This window comes from Bufo bufo, chromosome 3 (assembly GCF_905171765.1).
Source record: "Bufo bufo chromosome 3, aBufBuf1.1, whole genome shotgun sequence".
Lineage (NCBI taxonomy): Eukaryota > Metazoa > Chordata > Amphibia > Anura > Bufonidae > Bufo > Bufo bufo.
Genome location: NC_053391.1, coordinates 148,989,572 through 149,008,085, shown reverse-complemented (window position 1 = coordinate 149,008,085; position 18,514 = coordinate 148,989,572). Strand labels below are relative to the sequence as shown.

At 44.3% G+C, this 18,514-nt stretch overlaps 1 long non-coding RNA gene across 1 annotated transcript; it reads left to right on the top strand.

Annotated features, from left to right (window-relative positions):
- Positions 1-1,262: 1,262 nt before the first annotated feature.
- LOC120993279 lies at positions 1,263-16,909 on the top strand. The gene is made up of 3 exons (XR_005777189.1): positions 1,263-1,272; positions 2,517-2,519; positions 16,783-16,909. It is a non-coding gene; the product is annotated as an uncharacterized LOC120993279 (long non-coding RNA).
- Positions 16,910-18,514: the final 1,605 nt, after the last annotated feature.

The window sequence follows — 18,514 nt, the reverse complement described above, 5'->3', positions numbered from 1 at the left end:
CAGTATAAATACCCCACATGTGACCCCATTTTGGAAAGAAGACACCCCAAGGTATTCCGTGAGGGGCATGGCGAGTTCATAGAAGTTTTTTCTTTTTTTGGCACAAGTTACCGGAAATGGATTTTTTTTTGTTTTTTCTCACAAAGTCTCCCTTTCCGCTAACTTTTGACCAAAAATTCAATCTTTCATGGACTCAATATGCCCCTCAGCGAATACCTTGGGGTGTCTTCTTTCCAAAATGGGGTCATTTGTGGGGTGTTTGTACTGCCCTGGCATTTGAGGGTCTCCGCAATCATTACATGTATGGCCAGCATTAGGAGTTTCTGCTATTCTCCTTAGGCCTCATGCACACGACCGTTGTTTGGGTCCGCATCCGAGCCGCCGTTTTGGGTCTCGGATGTGGACCTATTCATTTCAATGGGGCTGCAAAAGATGCGGACAGCGCACGGAGTGGCTCCGTTCCGCGGTCCGCTAAAAAAATATAACATGTCTTATTCTTGTCCGCGCTTTGCGGACAAGAATAGGCATTTATATTGCCGGTGACCGTTCCGCAAATAGCAGAAGTCAACACGGGCGCCTTCCGTTTTTTGCGGATCCGCGGTTTGCGGACCGCAAAAAACGGCACGGTCGTGTGCATGAGGCCTTATATTGAGCATACGGGTAATGAGATTATTTTTTTTCCGTTCAGCCTCTGGGCTGAAAGAAAAAATGAATGGCACAGGTTTCTTCATTCGCATCGATCAATGTGGATGAAAAAATCTCTGCCAAAAAATGTGCAAAAAAAAAAAAAGCTGCGATCGCTAATAAAGATCCAAAAAGCTCAAAAGTGATCTTTATAGCGCCGCAGCGATTTTACGGTGTTTTTGCAGTGATCAGAAAAAAAAAATTCTGCCACTGCGGTGGGGTGGACTGAATGCAAGTGTGCGCACAAGATCAGGCCTGATCGGGCGAACACTGCGTTTTTTGTAGAGCCTAAGGTGACCCTAATGTACTGATATAGATCTGATTGCGATCAGTCTTGATCACTTAGGCCCCTTTCACACGAGCGAGTTTTCCGCGCGGATGCGTTGCGGGAGGTGAACGCATTGCATCCGCACGGAATCCTGACCCATTCATTTCTATGGGGCTGTTCACATGAGCGGTGATTTTCACGCATCACTTGTGCGTTGCGTGAAAATCGCAGCATTCTCCTCTTTGTGCGTTTTTTTCACGTAACGCAAGCCCCATAGAAATGAATGGGGTTGCGTGAAAATCGCAAGCATCCGCAAGCAAGTGCGGATGCGATGCGATTTTCACGCATGGTTGCTAGGAGACGATCGGGATGGAGACCCGATTATTATTATTTTCCCTTATAACATGGTTATAAGGGAAAATAATAGCATTCTGAATACAGAATGCATAGTAAAACAGCGCTGGAGGGGTTAAAAAAATAAAATAAAATCATTTAACTCACCTTAGTCCACTTGTTCGCGATGCCGGCATCTCCTTCTGTCCCCTTTACTGAATAGGACCTGTGGTGAGCATTAATTATAGGTCAAGGACCTTTGATGATGTCACTCCGGTCATCACATGGTACGTCACATGATCTTTTACCATGGTGAATCACCATGGTAAAAGATCATGTGACGTACCATGTGATGACCAAAATGACGTCACCACAGGTCCTGTTGCTGCACAGAGATCAGATGAAGCCAGAAGGAGATGCCGGGCCGCGAACAAGTGGACTTAGGTGAGTTAAATTTTTTTACATTTTTTTTTTAATCCCTCCAGCGATGTTTTACTATGCATTCTGTATTCAGAATGCTATTATTTTCCCTTATAACCATGTTATAAGGGAAAATAATACTATTTACAGAACACCGATCCCAAGCCTGAACTTCTGTGAAGAAGTTTGGGTACCAAACACGCGCGATTTTTCTCACGCGAGTGCAAAACGCATTACAATGTTTTGCACTCTCGCTGAAAAAATTGCGGGTGTTCCCGCAACGCACCCGCACATTTTCCCGCAACGCCCGTGTGAAAGAGGCCTTACAGATACTATATAGTACTAGTGCTGATTAGCGACAGCAATGACGCTAATCAGCGACTAATCAGTGACTGTGGTGCGGTGGGCTGGGCACTAACTACCTAACAAGTAGCTAACTAACTGGCGGTGAAAAGGGACCCTTAGGCCCCATTCACACGTCCGCAATTCTGTTCCGCATTTTGCGGAACGGAATTGCGGACCGATTCATTTTTATGGGGACAGACTTTGTCCTGCTCGGATCCAGAATTGCGGATCTGCACTTCCGGGTCCGCACTTCCGTTCCGCAAAAATATAGAACATGTCCTATTCTTGTCCGCAATTGCGGACAAGAAAAGGCATTTTCTATATAGTTCTGGCAATGCGCAATGCGCGGATCTGCAAAATGTGAAAAGCACATTGCCGGTGTCCGTGTTTTGCGGATCCGCAAAACACTTACGGACGTCTGAATGGAGCCTTACAGGGGGGTGATCAATGACAGGGGGGTGATCAGGGGGTCTATTTGGGGTGATCAGGGGTTAATAAGGGGTTAATAAGTGACAGGGGGGGTGTAGTGTGTTGATTGGTGCTACTTACAGAGCTGCCTGTGTCCTCTGGTCGATCCAAGCAAAAGGGACCACCAGAGGACCAGGTAGCAGGTATATCAGACGCTGTTAACAAAACAGCGTCTAATATACCTTTCTGGGGTTAAAAAAATCGCATCTACAGCCTGCCAGCGAATGATCGCTGCTGGCAGGCTGTGGATCAACTCGTTTACCTCGCGATCCTGTGTGCGCGCGTTCACAGGAAATATCGGCTCACGCGAGATGACGCCAATAGGCGTTGCTGAGCCTGTGTGTGCCGCCGCCCGGACGCCTATCGGCGTTACGTGTGCGGCTAGTGGTTAATATCTCTTTATTTTATTTTCCATAATACAATTAATTGTACCGATCTTTTTATTTTATAACATTGTAGTTGTAATTTCAAAAAACATTTCTTATTACCCCCCTCCCTCCACCCCGCCTCTTTTCCCACATGGTAGAAAAAAAAAAAAAAGGTACCTCCTCTCTCTCCCCAATTCCCTCACAGCACCAGCACACCTCAAGCCGTCTTCACATATGGAGATCACTTTATTAACCATTTCTGCCATATTCCAGTAAATTTCTGTTTTTTCTTAGTATTTGCCAGGTGAAAGTCTTCTATGGCAAGTGAGGTTCTGGTGAACCTCTCCCATTCCCTGGCCGTGGGTACAGCACTACCTCCCCAATATCGGACAATGCATTTCCTTGCTTGAGACATAAGTTTGGATATTATTTCTCGATGTTGGGGGTTGTCGATTTTTTCCATCACCCCCAATGTACATATCTCAAATTTCCTGGGGATTTTAATCCTATGATATTGTTCTATTCTAAAATTTATCTTTGCCCAAAACTCTTTAACATAACCAAAGTATATGGACGTCGTCCACCCCGACTTCCCCACATTTTGAACAACTAAAGATTTTAGGTTTGTAGCACTTCATTAGTATCCTTGGGGAATAATATAACCGATATAGAATATTGAATTGGGTAATCCTATATAAAAAGTTCTTTGAAATCCTATTTTTTTCTTGTATAGCCGTATCCCAAAACTCTTCTCGCTGAGAGCTTATAGCATCTTTCCTTTTATACATTAGGCTAATACCTGCTCTCTTCTTAGTCTTTTGCTGTAATAAGCTTTGATATATTTTAGATACTAATCTTCCCCCTGGTGTCAATTTAGAGATATTTACTAACAGCTGTGGGCAAGTGTCAATTTGTATATCTTTTCCTAGCGATGCTCGTAGTGCATTTTTTAATTGTAGGTAATAGAACCTCAGGTCTATATTACCGAATCCATGCTCCTTTTTAAGATCTTCATATAGTCTTGCATCCCCCTGTCTCCATACCTGCCCTAATTTATAGACTCCATGTTTCCACCATATTTTCTGTTCAATTAGCTTGAGTTCTAAGAGTTGGGTATTCTCCCACAACAAAGTGTCGGCATGGAGTCCGGAATGATTCCATAATGCTCTTTCCTGCCTCCAAACTCTGTTCATCAACTGAAATAGCGGTACCTTACTACCCTGTTGAGTCAGAATACCTGCTTCTATTATTTGGAAGATAGTACAGTTCTTTAACCTAGGATTTATCCCTTCAATCATAGCCTTATATCGTTGCGTATTGCTCCACGTTATCATGTTTTTTATATGTCCAGATATAAAATAGAGTTCCAGGTCTGGCACTGATAATCCACCCTCCTTCTCATGAATACACATTATTTCTGCTTTTGTCCTTGGTTTTTTCCCTCGCCATATCAGGTCCATTAAGAGACTGTCTAGTATTTGAAATATTTTTTTAGGGATTGTTACAGGTGAGTTCCATAGAATATAATTCAGGGAGGGTAGTAGGCACATTTTTACCAAAGATATACGACCTGCCATCGAAACATATAATTTTTTCCATACCTCTATTTCTTTCCTGATCTCTTGTATTTTAGGGATCACATAAAGTTTTACATATCCATTGGGGTTTGGGGTTATTTGAATACCCAGATATTTAAGGGGTTCCTCAGCTCTCTTAATTTCCAGTGGTCCTGCTATAAGGCTGGTTTCACACGGGCGTTGCGGGAACATGCACGATTTTTCCGCGCGAGTGCAAAACATTTTAATGCACTGTAATTTCACAGAAGTTCGGGTTTGGGATCGGGGTTGTGTAGATTGTATTATTTTCCCTTATAACATGGTTATAAGGGAAAATAACAGCATTCTGAATACAGAATGCATAGTACAATAGTGCTGGAGGGGTTAAAAAAATAATAATAATAATTTAACTCACCTTAATCCACTTGCTCGCGCAGCCCGGCTTCTCTTCTGTCTCCTTCTTTGCTGATTGCAGGAAAAGGACCTGTGGAGACGTCACTCCGGTCATCACATGGTCCATCACATGATCTTTTACCATCATGTGGTGATGGATCATGTGATGGATCATGTGATGACCGGAGTGACATCACCACAGGTCCTTTTCCTGCAATCAGCAAAGAAGGAGACAGAAGAGAAGCCGGGCTGCGCGAGCAAGTGGATTAAGGTGAGTTAAATTTTTTTTATTTTTTTTAACCCCTCCAGCAATATTGTACTATGCATTCTGTATTCAGAATGCTATTATTTTCCCTTATAACCATGTTATAAGGGAAAATAATAAAATGATCGGGTCCCCATCCCGATCGTCTCCTAGCAACCGTGCGCGAAAATCGCACCACATCCGCACTTGCTTGCGGATGCTTGCGATTTTCACGCAGCCCCATTCACTTCTATGGGGCCTGCGTTGAATTGAAATCGCACAATATAGAACATGCTGCGATTTACACGCAACGCAGAAGTGATGCGTGAAAATCAACTCTCATGTGCACAGCCCCATAGAAATGAATGGGTCCGGATTCAGTGCGGGTGCAATGTGTTCAAATCACGCATTGCACCCGCGCGGAAATCTCGCCCGTGTGAAAGGGGCCTAAAATTGTTCAGAGGATCAATCGGGATGCAGGCCGATTTGGACCAGTTTATATTTAATCCCGCATGTTTGCTATAATGATCAAATACCTGAAAAATTTTCATAAGTGATCCATGTGAGCCTAGAAATAACATAATGTCATCTGCATATAGAGCAATCTTTTCCTCATGTTCACCGTATCTAAACCCTACAATTTCTTTGTCTTGCCTAATCATATCAGCTAACGGCTCCATGGCTATAGCAAAAAGTAGCGGGGAAAGTGGGCATCCCTGTCTCACCCCCCTACCTATGTGTATTTTATCGGAATATTCCCCATTTATTATCACTTTTGCTGTTATTTCCGTGTATAACAATCTTACCCATGAAATAAAATTGTCACTGAAGCCCATCTTCTTCAATGTTATAATCAGAAAAGGCCACTCTATCGTATCAAATGCCTTTGAGGCATCTATAGTGACAATCAGTCTTTCACCACAGTTTGTAGGTTCAAGCTGGGTGTTCACAAAATAGCGCATAATATTATCAATTGTAGTTTTACCTGACATAAATCCCATCTGATCCTCATGAACTAGCCCAGAAACCACACTTTCAAGTCTAGCTGCCAGGATCCCAGCCAGTATTTTATTATCAGTGTTAATCAATGAAATACAGTCATGATTAAAAGTTTAAGACCACTTAAAAAAATGCAAAAAATCATATTTTACATTGTTGGATCTTAACAAGGTTCCAAGTAGAGCTTCAACATGCAACAAGAAGAAATGAGAGTGAGACAAAACATTTTTTGAGCATTCAATTAATTGAAAATAACGATTAAACCGAGACAGGCTGTTTTTCAGTAGAGATGTCGCAAACATAAAATTTTCCGTTCGCGAACGGCGAACGCAAATTTTTGCAAATGTTCGCGAACGGGCAAACCGGGTGAACCGCCATTGACTTCAATAGGCAGGCGAATTTTAAAACCCACAGGGACTCTTTCTAGCCACAGTAGTGATGGAAAAGTTGTTTCAAGGGGTCTAACACCTGGACTGTGGCATGCCGGAGGGGGATCCATGGCAAAACTCCCATGGAAAATTACATAGTTGACGCAGAGTTGGGTTTTAATCCATAAAGGGCATAAATCACCTAACAATCCTACATTTTTTTTAACAATGTGGTTTAAAACATCCAGTGTGTGTATACGATCAGGTATGATGTTGTATCGATCAGGTAGTGTAAGGGTTACGCCCGCTTCACAGACATTGGCAGACCAAACTCCCCTCTTAATGCACCGCAAACAACCGCAAACAGTCCATTTGCCCAACTGCAAACTCCCCATTTGCACGAGGTTGGATACCAAGCTAGCCATGTGCCGTTGATGTCATTGAAGGTTTCTTCCTCCACCCAGCCACGTACAACACCAAGGGTCCCCGAAAGGTGAATTGAATTGATTTTTCGAACGGGGAGATGGTTAAAAAAAACGCTGGCTCCCTCCCCTTTGTTTGAATCCACGGTCACTGTGTCTGCGCCGTGCAATTTACTCTCACACCCCATATGAGTGTTATTTTCTGTAGTTCTCTTCTCATCAGTTTAATCCCTGTTACGTCCCCAATCTGGGGTCCATTTATTGAATTTATTTTTCGAACGGGGAGATGGTTAAAAAAACGCTGGCTCCCTCCCCTTTGTTTTAATTCACGGTCACTGCGTCTATGCCGTGCAATTTACTGTCACACCCGATATGAGTGGTATTTTCTGTAGTACTATTCTCATCAGTTTAATCCCTGTTACGTCCCCAATCTGGGGTCCATTTATTGAATTGATTTTTCAAACGGGGAGATGGTTAAAAAACCGCTGGCTCCCTCCCCTTTGTTTTAATCCACGGTCACTGAGTCTGCACCGTGCAATTTACTGTCACACCCGATATAAGTGGTATTTTCTGTAGTACTATTCTCATCAGTTTAATCCCTGTTACGTCCCATATCAGGGATTGCCTTTTGTGAAAAAAAATTTATGCCGAGTACCTTCAACTGCCTTCACAGTGACAGACCAAACTCTGATACACCAAACTGAATTGATTTTAGGAACCAAGAGATGGAAAAAGCAGCTTGGTCGGTCCTCTTACTCCCAAGTTGGGGCACAGCGCGTGCACAGAGCAATGTGCTGTGACACCCTATATGAGTGGTGTCTTAACTAGTACTATTCCAATCAGTTTAATCCCTGTTACGTCCCCTATCCGGGGACATGTGTCGAATTGATTAACCATTGTCGAATTAACGAACCATTACGACATCCTGAAATAATTTAGTTCTGAGCTCTGTACTTGCTTTGTATTGGAATTGATGGGGATTTTTTTAATTGTCTGCATTATTTCTAATAAACTATTAAGAGACTTTATTATGATTTTTTTTTTTTTTTATGTATTAAAAACCCATACAACTTTAAAAAAAAAAAAAAAGAAAATTAATGTTTTTTCTATGAAAAATTATCCAGCCGATCGCTTTTGGTCTGATCATAATGAAGCAATGGCCTTATCATCTGGGGTGTGGCAACATTGCCAACACACTCATAGAGGTGATGATCGCTTCATTGTGATACGCAAGCCCCTTCACCACAACAAGGTAACGATCACGAAGGGGAATTGACACTTGTATGTGCCCTTTTTTTTTTTTGTTTTGTTTTTGCAGCCACAGTGCAGCACCAGAGGCCAGAAAAATTAGGCATGTACACATGCCTGAAAAAAAATGGCATTGTTGCAGCCGCTGTTGTAGCAGCGGCCGGAAAAATTTATGTTTTCCAGGCAGAAAGGTGACTAAAACATTGTGGCTTGAACCCTAGTTGGTGGCGGAGAATTCACGAAAGTCATCCGGTATGCAGACATTAAATACAGCAGCGTGGGGACCATTTTGAGGCCAAGGCATGTCATCAGGCCTTTTGTTAGTCAAACGTATCCCCCACTGTCAGTCCCTTCAGGATCCATGCCTCATTCATCTTAATGAAGGTGCGGTAATACAGACTTGTTTGACTGAGGCGACTTCTTTTGTCAGTGACAATGCCTCCTGCTGCACTGAAGGTCCTTTCTGACAGGACACTTGAAGCGCGGCAGGCCAGAAGTTCTATCGCAAACTGGGATAGCTCAGGCCACAGGTCAAGCCTGCACACCCAGTAGTCAAGGGGTTCATCGCTCCTCAGAGTGTTGATATCTGCAGTTAAGGCGAGGTAGTCTGCTACTTGTCGGTTGAGTCGTTCTCTAAGGCTTAATCCCGAAGGGCTGTGGCGATGTGTAGGACTGAAAAAGCTCTGCATGTCCTCCATCAACAACACATCTGTAAAGCGTCCTGTCCTTGCCGCCGTCGTGGTAGGAGGAGGATTACTTTCACCTCTTCCCCAGTTAGATTCCCGTTGTGCTGTGACACCCCCCTTCAAGCTGTGTAAAGCATATTTTTTAGTTTGGTTTTGAACTGCTGCATCCTTTCTGACTTTCTGTAATTTCATAACATTTCCGCCACTTTCTGCTTATACCGGGGGTCTAGTAGCGTGGCCACCCAGTACAGGTCGTTCTCCTTCATCCTTTTTATACGAGGGTCCCTCAACAGACATGACAGCATGAAAGACCCCATTTGCACAAGGATGGATGCCGAGCTACTCATTTCCCTTTCCTCGTCCTCACTGATGTCATTGACGGTCTGTTCTTCCCCCCAGCCACGTACAACACCACGGGTCCCAGATAGGTGTCAACAACGAGCACCCTGGGATGCCTGCTGTGGTTGGTCTTCCTCCTCCTCAAAGCCACATTCCTCCTCTGACTCCTCTTCCTCATATTCCTCTTGCAGCGTTGCCGCAGGTCCGGCAAGCGATGATGACAAGGCTGTTTCTGGTGGTGATGATGACCACAACTCTTCCTCTTCACGCTCATCTACAGCCTGATCCAGCACTCTTCGCAGGACACGCTCCAGGAAGAAAACAAATGGGATGAGGTCGCTGATGGTGCCTTCGGGGCGACTGACTAGGTTTGTCACCTCCTCAAAAGGACGCATGAGCCTACAGGCATTGCGCATGAGCGTCCAGTAACGTGGCAAAAAAATTCCCAGCTCTGCAGAGGCTGTCCTAGCACCCCGGGCATACAAATACTCGTTGACGGCTTTTTCTTGTTGAAGCAGGCGGTCGAACATTAGGAGTGTTGAATTCCAACGTGTCGGGCTGTCGCAAATCAAGCGCCTCACTGGCATGTTGTTTCACCGCTGAATATTGGAAAAGTGCGCCATGGCCGTGTAGGAATGCCTGAAATGGCCACACACCTTCCTGGCCTGCTTGAGGACGTCCTGTAAGCCTGGGTACTTAGACACAAAGTGTTGTACGATGAGATTCAACACATGTGCCATGCACGGCACATGTGACAACTTGCCCAAATTCAATGCCGCCAACAAATTGCTTCCATTGTCACACACCACTTTGCCAATCTACAGTTGGTGTGGGGTCAGCCACTGATCCACCTGTGCGTTCAGGGCGGACAGGAGTGCTGGTCTGGTGTGGCTCTCTGCTTTCAGGCAAGTCAACCCCAAGACAGCGTGACACTGTTGTATCCGGGATGTGGAATAGCCCCTGGGGAGCTGGGGGGATTCAGTTGATGTGCAGCCAGATGCCGCAGCAGAAGAGGACTCAGCCGAGGAGGTTATCGAAGAGGATGGAGTAGGAGGAGTAGAGGAGGTGGCAGTAGGCCTGCCTGCAAGTCGTGGCGGTGTCACCAACTCCACTGCAGAGCCACGCATTCCATGCTTGTCAGCCGTCAGCAGGGTGACCCAATGCGCAGTGTGGGTGATATACCTGCCCTGACCGTGCTTTGCAGACCAGGTATCAGCGGTCAGATGGACCCTTGCCCTAACACTGTATGTCAGAGATGCCATGACTTCCTTTTCAATCACTGAGTAGAGTTTGGGATTGCCTTTTTTGAAAAAAAATTGTCCGGGTACCTTCCACTGTGGTGTCCCAATAGCGACAAATTTTTTGAAGGCCTCAGACTCCACCAGCTGGTATAGTAAAAGCTGGCGGGCTTAGAGTTTCGTCAAGCCAGCTGTCAGACGCCGGGCAAGGGGGTGACTCTGTGACATTGGCTTCCTACGCTCAAACATTTCCTTTACAGACACCTGACTGTGGACAGATGATATGGAACTGCTGAAGGTGAGAGGCGGAATGGCGGGTGGTTGAGAGGGGGCAAGGAGGACAGCAGTGGTTGACGTGGCTGAAGATGCTGGACCAGGAGGAGGATGGTGGCTTTGAGCTTGTGTGCTGCTTCTACTCGTCATCATGTGTTGATCCCATAGGCGTTTGTGATGTGCGATCATGCGCCTTCGCAAAGCAGTTGTACCTAGGTGGGTGTTGGATTTCCCACGACTCAGTTTCTTTTGGCACAGGTTGCAAATGGCATCGCTGTTGTCAGAGGCAGACACACAAAAAAATGCCACACTGCTGAGCTTTGCAATGACGGCATTCTGGTGGTGGCAACAGCATGTGTTGATTGTCGTGCTGTCTGGCTGACCCCGGGTGCCGATACATGCTGTCTGACTGTGCCACTAGCTCCTTGCGACGACCTCCCCCTGCTTCCAACTCGTCTCCTCCTTCTCTCTGTCTCCCCTTCTGATCTTTCCCCCTCTTCTTCTTCTCTTCAAGCAGGCACCCACGTGGCATCCACGGACACATCGTCATCATCAACCACTTCACTTGTATCTGACACCTCAGCAAAGGAAGCAGCAGCGGGTACAACATCATCATCATCATCACACTGTACGTCCATGTGTGTAATGCTGCCTGACTATCCCTGTTATCTCCATCCTCTGGCAATAATGGTTGCGCATCACTAATTTCATCCAACTGATGTGTAAATAACTCCTCTGAGGGATCAAGTGCAGCGGCTGTGGTGGTAGTGGTGGTGGTGGTGGCGGGCGGGAGAGTGGTAACTTGAGAGCAGGTGACCAAAGCTGAGCTGGAGGAGGATGGTGCATCAAGGTTCTTAGCGGAAGCTGTTGAAGATTGGGTGTCCTGTGTAAGCCAGTCAACTATTTTCTCTGAATTTTTTGGGTTCAGGGTATGTGGCCTCTGAATACTGGGCATTATTCCAGGGCCAGTGGAAATCACAGCACCACGAACACGACGGCCCCTGCGGCGTGGCCGGCCTCTGCCTGTCATTTTTTATTAGATAAGTGTTACTATGCGTGCAAGGTACTGTGCCACCCTATATAAGTGGTAGGCAGTGGGCACAGTACAGTCTGTGTGGGCCTGACACACACTGGCTTGCAACCGTGATTATATCACAGAAAAATATTAAATATAATTTTTTTTTATCTGCGAGGTATTTGTGAGTGAGTGATACCCTGTAACGGTATAAGTGGAGGCCTAGCCACTAGCCAGTGGCCACAATACAGTCTGTGTGGGCCTGACACACACTGGCTTGCAAATGTGATTAGATCACATAAAAATATTAAATATAATTTTTTTTATCTGAAAGGTATTTGAGTGAGTGACACCCTGTAACGGTATGAGTGGAGGCCTAGCCAGTGGCCACAATACGGTCTGTGTGGGCCTGACACACATGGGCTTGCAAATGCGATTATATCACAGAAAAATATTAAATAATATATTTTTTTATCTGCGAGGTATTTGTGAGTGAGTGACACCCTGTAACGGTATAAGTGGAGGCCTAGCCACTAGCCAGTGGCCACAATACAGTCTGTGTGGGCCTGACACACACTGGCTTGCAACTGTGATTAGATCACAGAAAAATATAAAATATAATTTTTTTTTATCTGCGAGGTATTTTCTGTCACACCCTGTATGAATGGTGTGCACACAGTACTGTCTGTGACTGAGCCTGCAGCCTCTCACACATGGACAGGCAACTGCAATATACAGTACAGACCAAAAGTATGAAACTATGAAAATTGTAGATTCACACTGAAGGCATCAAAACTATGAATTAACACATGTGGAATTATATACATAACAAACAAGTGTGAAACAACTGAAAATATGTCATATTCTAGGTTCTTCAAAGTAGCCACCTTTTGCTTTGATTACTGCTTTGCACACTCTTGGCATTCTCTTGATGAGCTTCAAGAGGTAGTCCCCTGAAATGGTTTTCACTTCACAGGTGTGCCCTGTCAGGTTTAATAAGTGGGATTTCTTGCCTTATAAATGGGGTTGAAACCATCAGTGGCGTTGAGGAGAAGTCAGGTGGATACACAGCTGATAGTCCTACTGAATAGACTGTTAGAATTTGTATTATGGCAAGAAAAAAGCAGCTAAGTAAAGAAAAACGAGTGGCCATCATTACTTTAAGAAATGAAGGTCAGTCAGTCAGCCGAAAAATTGGGAAAACTTTGAAAGTAAGGGCTATTTGACCATGAAGGAGAGTGATGGGGTGCTGCGCCAGATGACCTGGCCTCCACAGTCACCGGACCTGAACCCAATCAAGATGGTTTGGGGTGAGCTGGACCGCAGAGTGAAGGCAAAAGGGCCAACAAGTGCTAAGCATCTCTGGGAACTCCTTCAAGACTGTTGGAAGATCATTTCAGGGGACTACCTCTTGAAGCTCATCAAGAGAATGCCAAGAGTGTGCAAAGCAGTAATCAAAGCAAAAGGTGGCTACTTTGAAGAACCTAGAATATGACATATTTTCAGTTGTTTCACACTTGTTTGTTATGTATATAATTCCACATGTGTTAATTCATAGTTTTGATGCCTTCATAGTCATGAAAATAAAGAAAACTCTTTAAATGAGAAGGTGTGTCCAAACTTTTGGTCTGTACTGTGTGTGTGTATATATATATATATATATATATATATATATGTAAAGGGGGAATATTAATCACCAATATTTATGCGAATATCGATAATTAATATTCATAAATGGGAGGAGCCATCTAGTGATAACTCCGCCCATTTATGCCTTTATATAATAACAACCTCTTCGCTATACTTTACACTAATCACTACGCTAGCTGCATGCGCCTTACTAAACTAACTATCGCCAATAACCACATGCCACACAGATAGTTATAAACCAAACACAGTATTTATTACTAACAATACACTACGCACGCAATACTAACAATACAGCACTAAATATACAATCCTAAACTACACTACACATTCCCAATTCCACCCATCAACTAACTACACAGTTCACACATACAAGTAATATTAACAATCTCCCACCCATCTGTACTCACTGTCCCTACGGGGTTAACGGTGGCACTGCAAGGGAGTGCAGGCCACAGACACTATAGATTCAGCACTGCAAGGGTTACTTGCAAGTGAGTGCTGAGGTTTACCAGGGGTACAGCAGGGATCAGGGACACAGCAGGGAGTGGGGGTAATCAGGGGTGCTAATAGGGCCACAGGATCAGGGGTACAACAGGGGAATACAATAAGGCAAGGGTTTGGGGGATCACAGGGTCAGGGGTACAAACAAGGATACAATAAGGCAAGGGTTTGGGGGATCAGGGTGTCCAGTAACCAGATACAGTGGGGGTAACCACAAATACAATCAGGGGAACCAGTGGCACAGGATCAGGGGTACAAACAAGGATACAATAAGGCAAGGGTTTGGGGGATCAGGGTGTCCAGTAACACGGCAAGGGTAAATCAGGGCCCAGGGTACACATCAGGGACAAGGGTAAATCAGGGCCCAGGGTACACATCAGGGACACAAATATAGGGGTTACAGGACCAGGGGTGTGGGTTAACCAGGGGAGAGATATAGCGGTCGGGGGTCAGGGGATATACTTAATCCTTCCAGCGTTAGTAGGCCATTTCCAGGCGGTCATCATGGAGCTGCACTCTCCCATGTATCTAGTCTGGTTGCAAGAGCGCGCACCTCTGGCCGGTTCGGGGTTTTATAGCCCAAAAGCAACCCCCTCCTCCTTCCTCAGGCATGTGACATCATAGTGTGCCTTAGTCCCCCCTCCTAGTCCCAAAAATGCTGGGAGTAATGGGCATGGCCATGGGGCAGAGGTGTGGAAAAACAGGTTCTCTGATTAGAAGGTCCCCTCACAAACGGTGCCAAAGCGTCTGATTGCTTTGGGCCTGAACAAAAGGGGACTAGATGCTAATCAGCTGTTATCCTACAGGCTATAACAACTCTGTTGATAACAGTTGGAATTGCATATATGCATATATATATCCACAGATGCTTGGGGGCTCATCTATAAACACATACAAAACCGGGGGTATGAATGGGCAGCAATAAGCCCACATACATACTGTCATGCTGACATAAGTGTATATACATAGACACGTGTGCAAATACATACACACATATCTATATATACACACACCCTCGCATATATCTGGGGCATACAGGGGACATATATAAGGGGGCACATATATATACTAATATAAGGGGGATTATAAGGGGGCACAGCTTCCAGGGACCACATATTTCCCACAGGGGCCACCATGAGCCCCTGGGGATCACCATGGGCATCACCCCATGATGCGGTGGTTAATGTATGCATATATATACCATACATGCCCGCACGTGTTTGCAGGCATGCATGGATATATATGCACACGTCTCAACCGTTCCTCAACAATATATAATAAAAAAAAGCAGACTGATGTACCAGCCCTGAAAAGGGCTTTTTGGGGTGCTGTCAGGACGCTGTCCTTACAGCAGATGAGTCTGTGGACACAGAACACTGCCCTAGCTAACACTTTCCCTATTGAACCAGCAGCAGCAGCACTGTCCCTCCTCTCACTGAGAATGCAGATTCCGAATGAATCTAAAATGGATGCTGTCCAGGAGGTGGGAGGGTCTGGGAGGGAGGGTCTGCTGCTGATTGGCTGGAATGTGTCTGCTGACTGTGAGGTACAGGGTCAAAGTTTACTCAATGATGATGTATAGGGGGCGGACCGAACATCGCATATGTTCGCCCGCCGCGGCGAACGCAAACAAGCTATGTTTGCCGGGAACTATTCGCCGGCGAACTATTCGGGCCATCTCTATTGCTGATCAGGTGAGTATCCCAAGTGGATGGTGTACTGGTTCAAGTACACTCAGTATTGCCCTTCATAGTATAGGGGAGAAGAAGGTGCAGGCTGGAAATACTGGAGACTGTGACTAGCAGATGAGGTGGTGCAGACACAGCAGCAGGAAGTGGTGGTACCAGAGTGGCATTGGTTAAAGCATGCAGAAGGCTGCATGATGTTGCTGTAATGCAAAGTTGCTCCTGGGAGCCAAACTGAAAAGTCAGCTTCTTATGAACTTTGGGCAGACCCATCTTAGTTCGACCAGAGGGTTCCATGGCCTAAGAAAACTGTAGTGGTTGTGTCAACCAACAGATTTCTTAGATTTACATTTGACCCACTCACACGTGTTGAGACATAAGGGACTATGGGCCAGATTTATCATTAGCTCAAGTCAGAATAATGGAGTGAACACTAAAACTGCGCACAAATTTGCGACTTTTTTTCTGCTCTGCACTATGCTCGTTAGTTTTCTGAAAGTGGGTGTGTTTTCTTATGTAAATTAATCTCTAGACAGATTTACTATTGGGACTATTTAAAAAGTCGCTTAAAAGTCGCAAAAAAAATTGCAATTTCACTCCAGTGAGGACCATGCTTATCTTATGAGACTTTTTAATAGAACATGCGACTTTTTCGTAAAAACGTGCAACTTTTTCGTAAAGATGTGCGACTTTTGAAAAGCTGCTTACTGACGGATAAACTGCTACCGTCAAACCACATTTATTACAGTCTTATAGGGCCGATCATAAATCCGACTTGGCTAAAACTGACTTTAGCCATATGTGAAAGTGGAGTGAGCTGTCAGAGTAATGATACATCTGGCCCTATGTATTTACAATTGGTCTCTAGGACCAGTGATTGTCTCTAGGTTGACACGTGTTATTAGGGTATCTAAAAATTAACGTTTATTGTTTGTCCTTAAAATTCACTAACTAGAACTAACATACTTAAAACTATCAGCCGTGTCTGCACTGTGGCTAGTAATAGTCTGATTGTAGCTGTGAAATCACTGGAGGTACAGCATGAACTGAGGGCTGCCTAGCTAGCTCCACTATCTGCGTGCTGGATCTACCAGGCTCTATTGGTGCGCACTGTTAGTGTCACAGTGCACTACCCACGGACAGTAGCAGCTCTCCTAGCGTTCACTATTTGCTCATTGTTAAGTCAGAACCGAACAGTGCGCACCAATAGAGCCTGGTAGATCCAGCACGCAGATAGTGGAGCTAGCTAGGGAGCCCTCAGTTCATGCTGTACCTCCAGTGATTTCACAGCTACAATCAGACTATTACTAGCCACAGTGCAGACACGGCTGATAGTTTTAAGTATGTTAGTTCTAGTTAGTGAATTTTAAGGACAAACAATAAACGTAAATTTTTAGATACCCTAATAACACGTGTCAGCCTAGAGACAATCACTGGTCCTAGAGACCAATTGTAAATACATAACCAACAGATTTCACTCCGGGTTAGTCCTAAGGGCATTATTCTGGCAGTCCCCTGTCTTGGTTTTCATCCTTTTACACCTATATAGGGATCTGGACTTCGAGACACTTGTACAGAGCAATATTGTATTCAGGGACAAGCCAAGGTCAGGACAGACAGAGTCTGTGTAGCCCGGTAATAAGACTTGAACAGCCAAAGCTATTTTTCTCTCTGCAGAGATTGCACAGTGCAATGGCTTTGTCAACTGCCAATGTAGTGAAAAATTCCCACATGGGAAACGACTGCAGATGGCCACCACCATCCATGCTTGCTCAAGGTCTGACAACTTTAATCCTGCACCAACAGCAGTTGAGCAACAGCATTTGAGCAAAAGTTCTATGGAAACAATAGTCAATTGTACTCCAATGTAATGTCCAATGCTGTCCAATGTAGAGTTCATTGCAGTCCACTGCAATATATGGTAAATGTGACATAGCAAAATATGTTAGATGGGACACTGTTCTGTGCTAAATGGAAGTATTGTTATAAAATTTTCAATACTTTGTAGAAAAAAATCCAAAATTAGAATTTGTCCACAATGATAATCAGCCAGTACTGTGGAGAAATATTCCCACAAGTAAGATACCCGCACAGACCCACCACCATCACCATTCACAACATTTCTGGCACCACCACAGATTGCCCAGCAGCATCACCTGCATCTAGGTCACAGTTTTGTAGAAACAAATTCTCAATTAGACATAATCCACTACCATGTTATATGGAAAGATAGACCAATATGTCAGGCTAGGTACAGTAGCCTGTGCTAAATGGAATATTTTACAATAACATTTTATATTAAATGTGCAATTGAAAAAAGTCCATTACAATATAACAGCATGTGATGCAGAAAAAACACTAATCATTGATCAATGGAATAAATAAATAAAAACACTTTAGGGAAAAAAATTGACAGAATCCATTGCACGGTGACCGCGATGTGTGAAAATATGTCAGATCAGAAATGGTTCACATTCAAGAAGATTTGCAACAGTATTTTAGGGGAAAATTGTGTATTTGGAGTCCACTGCAATATATTGTGACTCTGACTTGGGAATATACATCAGGTCAGGCTTGGTACACATGAATTTAACAAACTTTGCAAAACTTAGGGGAAAAAAGTGCAATTTGTCAGAATCAACTACAATATATGGTGAGTGTGACATGGGAAATATACTGCATTTTTACTATATATAATATACTACTATACAACTGCACTCTAACCTTTACAGGTGAACTTAATGTGACCTTCTCGAAACTTTTGAATGTATATGTCCAACTGTTCAATGTTTCACTACTTTTTGCACAACTTGCTGTTCTCTAAAAAGGAGCTTAACGTCAAAATTCACAACAGTTGTTTGATCCATGAATCACCCAATAACCTTCCTGGTTCAATTAAAACAGTCCTCCTCATCATGCTGTTCACCTTTTGACATTATGAGACCAAGGTGACACCTAACAATTGATCAACAGTACCTTGCCAGTGCGAGGCTTCCAGCAGGATGTTCTCA